The 6934-nt window shown below is 40.3% G+C and overlaps 1 protein-coding gene across 3 annotated transcripts in view; it reads right to left on the reverse strand.

Moving 5' to 3' along the window:
* Positions 1-6662, reverse strand: part of sema3d (sema domain, immunoglobulin domain (Ig), short basic domain, secreted, (semaphorin) 3D) — a 44033-nt gene extending 37371 nt beyond the window's left edge. Inside the window, exons 1-2 of one of the 3 annotated variants that reach the window (XM_029115333.2) lie at positions 6345-6662; positions 6127-6211 (exon numbers count right to left, since the gene is read on the reverse strand). The gene's annotated coding sequence lies outside the window, so the exon portion shown is untranslated. The remainder of the gene's footprint in view (positions 1-6126; positions 6212-6344) is intronic. The other 2 variants (XM_029115334.2, XM_029115332.2) reach the window with 2 other exon arrangements.
* Positions 6663-6934: the final 272 nt, after the last annotated feature.

Below are 6934 nucleotides of genomic sequence, written 5' to 3' on the forward strand. Positions count from 1 at the left end.
AGTTACAATTATTATGTTAACATCTATTTGCCATTTTATTACTTTTGGTTTCATTTACAGCACACTTCCAACAAAACTTTTGATGTGATAAGAAAAGTACTATATTCTACAGTAGGTCAAGTCTACTAGCCTGTTTAATGCATCAGTGTTATCTTATCTTGTTATCTTATCATTTTTATTAGGTCAGTTTTTCGTGTTTAGGGTGCAATTCTTTCAGCTTGGACTAAAGAAAGACATTTGTGTACAAGACAACATTTATTCAGCTTTGCCCACATTTCATTTTGAATAAGGGTTAAAGTACAGTAAGGGTAAGGTTCCGTAAGGGTTAAAGCAAGAATGAGGTCAGAATTAAAGTAAGAACAAAATCGAATGCTCTCACTAGTCAGTTCACAATGCAAGCTTTGGTTTCTGGTTGAAATGCAAGTTGAGTCAAACAAAAACATGCCTTTCTTCCAACACCTGAACAAAATTGTTTTATGTACACATAAAAGGGCCTTTTTCGTGTGCATGTCACAAATTCCAAATGAGGAATTTGTGTCTATTTCACAAAAACCTGTGATGGTGTGCTGGGTTGGCAGTGGCACACCACACAAATGCAGTGCTGCTGTTATTCACCTTCATTATGATCATTATACAGTACTATATTGGCATATACACGTATAACTAAAAGTAGGCTGCATGCAACACCTAAAAAAATACAGGAAGAAATGAATGTTTTTGTCTCAAAATCAGGGATTATATGAAAATACTTTCAGTTAAACCAAGTAAGAAACTAGTTATTACCGGTCATTAACAACACAGCTTTTGCATCACACCTGCTCCTGCCCTTGACAGGAAGCAGCTGACAGGAAGGAGAGACAGTGTGCCAGTCATATAATCACACACCTTACAGTTACAGTTCTTACAGTTCGGCAAGCCCGAACCCAGCCCGGCCCGAATACGTTCTTTAGAATCCGGCCCAAGTTGGTCGGCTGAATTGAGAAACTTTAATTAAGATTAAATATTCATTCCTAGTGGTGAAGTGAAGTTTCAAGGTTTGGGACAGAGTTAAGCTTAGGTATTCATCCTGAAACTTAAGCTACATTTTTGGTATTAATTCCTAAACAAGTAGTTACATTAAGGATCATGGTTAGAAATATGGTTTTCTTCTGATTAAGGGTTAAGGTCTGGAATAAAAAAAAACAAAAAAAAAACATGTGGGTTGTTTTAAAGACATATATGTCTGTAGTGAACTCTGTGTCTGACTGACATACCCCAACAAATCATTTGGGAATCAGTGAAATGGAACCCCAGTTGTCATAGCTCGCTGATAGCAGTCATATACAGCACAAGGAATGTTCCCCAGAATGGATGTCCACCCGGGGCACTTCCCTCCAAAGAACACCCTACGTTAAGCATTTAGCTTCCACAGGGAGAAAGAGAGACAAATAAAGAGTGAGAAAGAGAGAGGGAGGGAATAACAAGAGACCACCCTTGTTAAAGCTTTAGCCACCACTGAGCTTGGCTACCCAGTAAGTAAGCCATAATCACATCTCTTTATCTATCAAGGACAAAGTGCATTAGAGCTAATACACTCTACACTCTATTACCCGACACGGGGTGCAAGCACACACAGAGAGATTTAGAGAAAGAGGGAGAGAAACAGACACATTCTCACTATTCCCTGACGAGGGCACAGACTTGGCTTGATAATAGAGGTAATTGGCTTTAGCTCTCAAGACTTATTCTGCTGTTTTTCTTGGCGCTAGTCTATTCTGTTTTTGTGTACAGTTTAAGAACGTATGTTACTAACTCCTGACTAACTGCGACTCTGTCTACCAGAGTAAATACACAACTTACATTGCTACGCTGAAACCATACACATCATAAACATGTACCGCCAGTAGCATTGAAATGCTCCCCATTAGCTGTAACTCTTACTACAAAACACAGTTAAGAGTGGAACATGATAAATCTGAGGTCAGATGGACCCAAAAAAATACAGTGCAGCTTTAAGCAGGGTTTAACATACTGAACTGTCAGTGCTGTAATGTTTGGGTCACAGCGGCAGTTTGTTTTTTCTCCATTCATAAAAGATGTCTACTGACTTACACCAACAGAGCCCTGAACTGACGTCTGTGCAACGCTCCACTAATATTGGATTTCAAATACGTTCCATTAATATCAGTGCCACCTCTCTCGCTCTCTTTCACTCTCTTTCACTCTCTCATTCTTTCTCTCTGCCTCTCTCTCTCTCTTTCGTCTCCCTCCACTTGCCCAGAAAGGGACCTCCCTGCTATACTGGTTGGAACCGTTGTGTTTTACACGTGAGACCTCCCTGTGTTAGAGTGAATATGATGAAAAGGGTTTCATTGTACAACCCAAAAGGCTACAGCAAACAATGCAGTATTTGAAACGCTCCACCATCAATGAGGGGCCGCAGAGAGCTAAACATTAGCCATAATATCAACATAATAACTATATAATGTGTCTTGGTAGAAGGGTTTTGGCAGTCTATAACATAATTCAGCTGACTCTGAAGTCGGAATATAAGTTAACTGACATAACAGAAAATAAGCATGGGATCTGTTCCTGCTTTGAGATGCTATCAGCGTTCTTGCATTTGATCATAACCGCAGAATAATACTTATAACAACAGAAATTAACCATGCAATGAATGTATTTCTGAATTTGAAACTAACTAAGCTTATGATCTGATAACAGTATCAGATTATAATAGAACCCCCCATTGTATCCCTCCAATTCGGTTAATGGGAGTACTCATCTGATGGCTGAGATGATAATGAAAAGTGAAGGATAAAATCTTAAAGGTTTAAAAAGCTATCATACCTCATCCACAACAATGTTTTAATCCATGCCAAAAACTAAACCAAACACGAATGCATGCCAAAGGCACATGAGGTAAGGAAACTTAAAACCTAATCACTGGTGTAAGGACTATTTGTTCCCGTGCCATGAGGAAATTCTGTAGTTCCTGCACTGATGTACCTCCTAATAAATCATAAACACCACCCTGACAAAGCCCTGGTCATTTCCAGCTATGATCTATAAAATCTTGAATTAGGGAACAGTTTAGGAGGCCACATACTGTATTGTGCAAACATGAGATTACAAATTGCTGCCATCTACAAACCTAGTCAAATCTTAATGCATTCCATCAATATGGATGAGGTTCCAAATGGATGATTATTTGAGCAGGATTCATTCCATTTAGTCACCTCAGGAAAACCTTCTCAAAGCTGGAAACCAGATTAAAAGTATCAGATTCCAGCCCTGAGGTCTGGCAGCCCTAAGACTGCTATCTGATGACAGAGAATGCTGTAGCCCCCTGATGTAGCTAGTCTAGTATAATAGTCACGTGCTGCTGTTATTAAAGGATAATTCCATGTTTGATGTAATAGTTTTACTACTATCTACTTTTATTGTTTTATGAAATAGTCCTCAGGTCAGTGACGACGACAGCTCTCTGTACTGTTTACGCTGTGAGCGTGTGTGTTTGTGTGCGAGAGGGGTGACAGAGAAAGAAAGAAAGGTGGTGAGAAAGAGAGGAACAAAAAGAGGCTTAGGCCAACTGACAGTGACAGGTTACCCTAAACATAAAACATCCTGAGGGGTACACAGAGTATTAGCCCTTGACTAAAAGAGTGCAGCCTTAACATCAGCCCAGTGACTTAAGAAGACAGAAATCTCAGCATTTGGTTAGAGAACAGCCCTTTACCAGACAGCTAGAGGGTGGACATACTTCTGAAGAACATTATGAGTTGAAAGAAAAACAACATGAAATATGAACCAGAGAGAACCTGGACGATTCTGCAATATTTTCGGTGAAGGAAGTAATAAAAAATGGGAGAGGGGAGGAAATGAACATTGCGAGACTGGCATTTTTTGTCATCTGTTAAATGCACTACTCCACTCAGTGTAATTAGAATTTGGTTTCTAACTGATCAGTATCCAACTAATATAAGTAGCCTAGAGGGAGTAAAGGTCCAGTGTGTTAGAGACTCCAGGGAATACTTATTGTATCCGGTCCGGCCCAGGGACTGAAGGACACACATAACGGCTGTCTGTGCCACACACACCATCTCATCTTAGGTAGTGTCCCTTTGTGTTTGCCTGGAGGGATCAGAAAGTATAACCATATATGGACATGCTATTGCCGGTATGATAAATTCCAACTTCAGAGATGATTGTAGGTTCTTAAAAGATTGTGGAAACGACTCAAATAAATAAAATAAAAACTGACTGACACCAAACATCGAAAAAAAAAAACGTTTCATGCGCTCAACACGCCACAGTCCTGAAATGCCACTGTTAAAACAAGGTCAGTGAAGATTATGTAGTTATTCCACACACATGCACTTTTCAACCCAAATCCAGGGAGTTCTAAGAGAGTAGGAACGCTTTCAGCTCCGTCCAGGAAAACGTCACACTGCTAAGGAATGGAGCTGAGGGCCATTCTAAACACAGCAGCACACAGATGCATACTGGAGTCTGTATTGCACAGCAGGATATAGCACAGATTCTGTTTTATTTCATAGCAACAGGTGCGCTACAGCCTTGTCACTGCGATCTATCTAACCTCTTCTAAAAGCCAAATACTTTCTACGGCCAAATTTTTCTGCTCTGTGTCAGAATGAAACATTCAGGGATTTTCCTTGTGCCACGTCTGCCACTGTGCTTGCATGCTAAGTGTACAGTCTGTACACATGCTATGCGTTTCAATGACCGTGTCTGTGCACTAATCAGCCCTAAGCATGTCCGACAAGGCATGGTCAGTGAGGTAATAATTGGCTGCTGTTTGAAAAGTCCAATCACAGGAGGTTTTTCTCTGTTGTCTTTTGGAGGTGAGGCGGCAGAAAATTAGCCGGCATTTATTTACCCACGTCACTCTGACTGACACCACAGGAGGACTGCCAGACATCGGAGAGAAAGTAATATACCTCTCTCTACTTGTCTATCTCTCACTCTCTCTACTTGTCTTTCTCTTTCTCTCACTCTCTCTACCTGTCTTTCTCTATTCACTCTCTCTCTACACGTCTTTAACTCTCTTTCTTTCTTTCTTTGTTCCTAACACTCTCTTATTAGCTACCCAGGCTCCTGGTAAGAGTGTAGGTAAACCTATGGCAGACCTGAGCACCACAGAGCTGAAGTAAAGCTGTATAGCTGGGAGCAAGCAGTCCTGTGGTGGCTAGAATAATGAGGTACCAGGTCATGACTGAGTCTTTCTCCTGCCCTGCCTATTACAATGATTGGTACAGTTAAACCACAGGGTGTCAGAGAGTTTCCACACAGCCACTGTGCGTGGGTGCATTTGTAGGGGGGGGTGCTCCCAAAAATAACCATGCACACATATCACCAAAGACAATCGACTCACTATGATTTATTATACCATACAGTTTTATTAACCATTCTATTATTACTTCGTCAATCTTCTGTCAGGCTGCCCCTTTGATTTTTATTTCCTTCAGACTGTAACAGAAGGGTCTCATGCCACAGAGTCAACAGTCACCAGACAGAATCATACAAACGCACACACACACACACACACACACACATGGGTTAGAACCCAGACCATTAGCAAAGATGTGAGAAAAAGAGAAAAAGTGCAAAAGAGAGGAGAAGATAGAGTTTACTACTGTCAGAATATTGTCAGAGTGCCCTTATACCAAACTCATTTCACTTATTCTGTCTCTGTCTTTCCTCACATACCAGGAGAGACATGTTTTCCTTCACATCATATGCAGTATTTATGGTCTGTTAAAGATTAAGACAACACTGCGTATCATGAAGAGAAAGAGAGAAATATGCATACTGCATTAGGCTTATCCATTTATCAACTCCTTGCTCATGATAATATCTAATCTGAACTCTCAACTTCTCAAAAAAAAACTGTGTCCTACAACACTTGTTTTACAATTAAACATGAGTAAATCAGTATAAGACCGGACAATATACAATAATTGTTGTTATTTACACTGTACACTGTGGGTGGGTATACTAGAAATAGTATATAAAATAGTATTAAAAAAAGGGTTAAGAAAATCTGTCCTTCCCCTGAGTAAAAGCAGTTAACCTTAATTTCTCTTAGGATGTTTCTGTAAATGACAATGTTCTTAGTCAACTTACCTTAAGAAAATGAAAAACGACGTGTTCTACCATGTGCCAATTGTCATATTAAGTCATTACGCAGAGCCTCCGTTGGCTTTGAAACCTCGAAACATTGCGTAAATAAGAGACAAAAAGAACATTCTACAACTCCAACATCAATTCAGTGAAATAAAACGTCATTTTCAATGTAACAAATATGCAGTTATTTTTAAATACACATCGTACTTCAGCATTACCTGTTGTCGTGTATTTGAGGAGTTCCTCTCGCGCGTAATGATGAGTGGATGAGCTGGAGCGCTGTTGCACGCAGCTCAAAAACACACTAGAAATACTCGAGGCGTACTACTCCCTCCAAATCATGAAATAGTGACGAGCCTGCGGCTGTAGTAAAAGCAATAAATGTCAAAAAAAACTAAATCGACCATATATTTCCCCGCCCATTATTCACCTTTTACCGGTTTGACGTTTGTCGGTAGCGTAATCCCCGTCGACGGTGATGAACTCTCATTGCACTCTAGTCGCGCGTACTGGATAGAAAGGGATGAGTTGGATGTGCAGCAGCTTGCCTCGAGGGAGGGAAGTAAACCCCCACTCATTAGGCTACGGCCAAAAAGGAAGAAAAATACGTCTGTTTACACGGTATAATCACGGTATAACCCCCCCCAATTACAAAGTAAAAACATTTATTCTTTTTTGAAAACAGAACGACCACATTTACATACGTAGTCTGAACCGTTGCTATGACAAATTGATCTCAGGAGCAACCTGTTTCATTTGATCGTCCTTGAGATGGCAGTTGGGAGTCACGAAATTTCAGTTGATTGGA

This window comes from Esox lucius, chromosome 19, assembly GCF_011004845.1.
Source record: "Esox lucius isolate fEsoLuc1 chromosome 19, fEsoLuc1.pri, whole genome shotgun sequence".
NCBI classification, from domain to species: domain Eukaryota; kingdom Metazoa; phylum Chordata; class Actinopteri; order Esociformes; family Esocidae; genus Esox; species Esox lucius.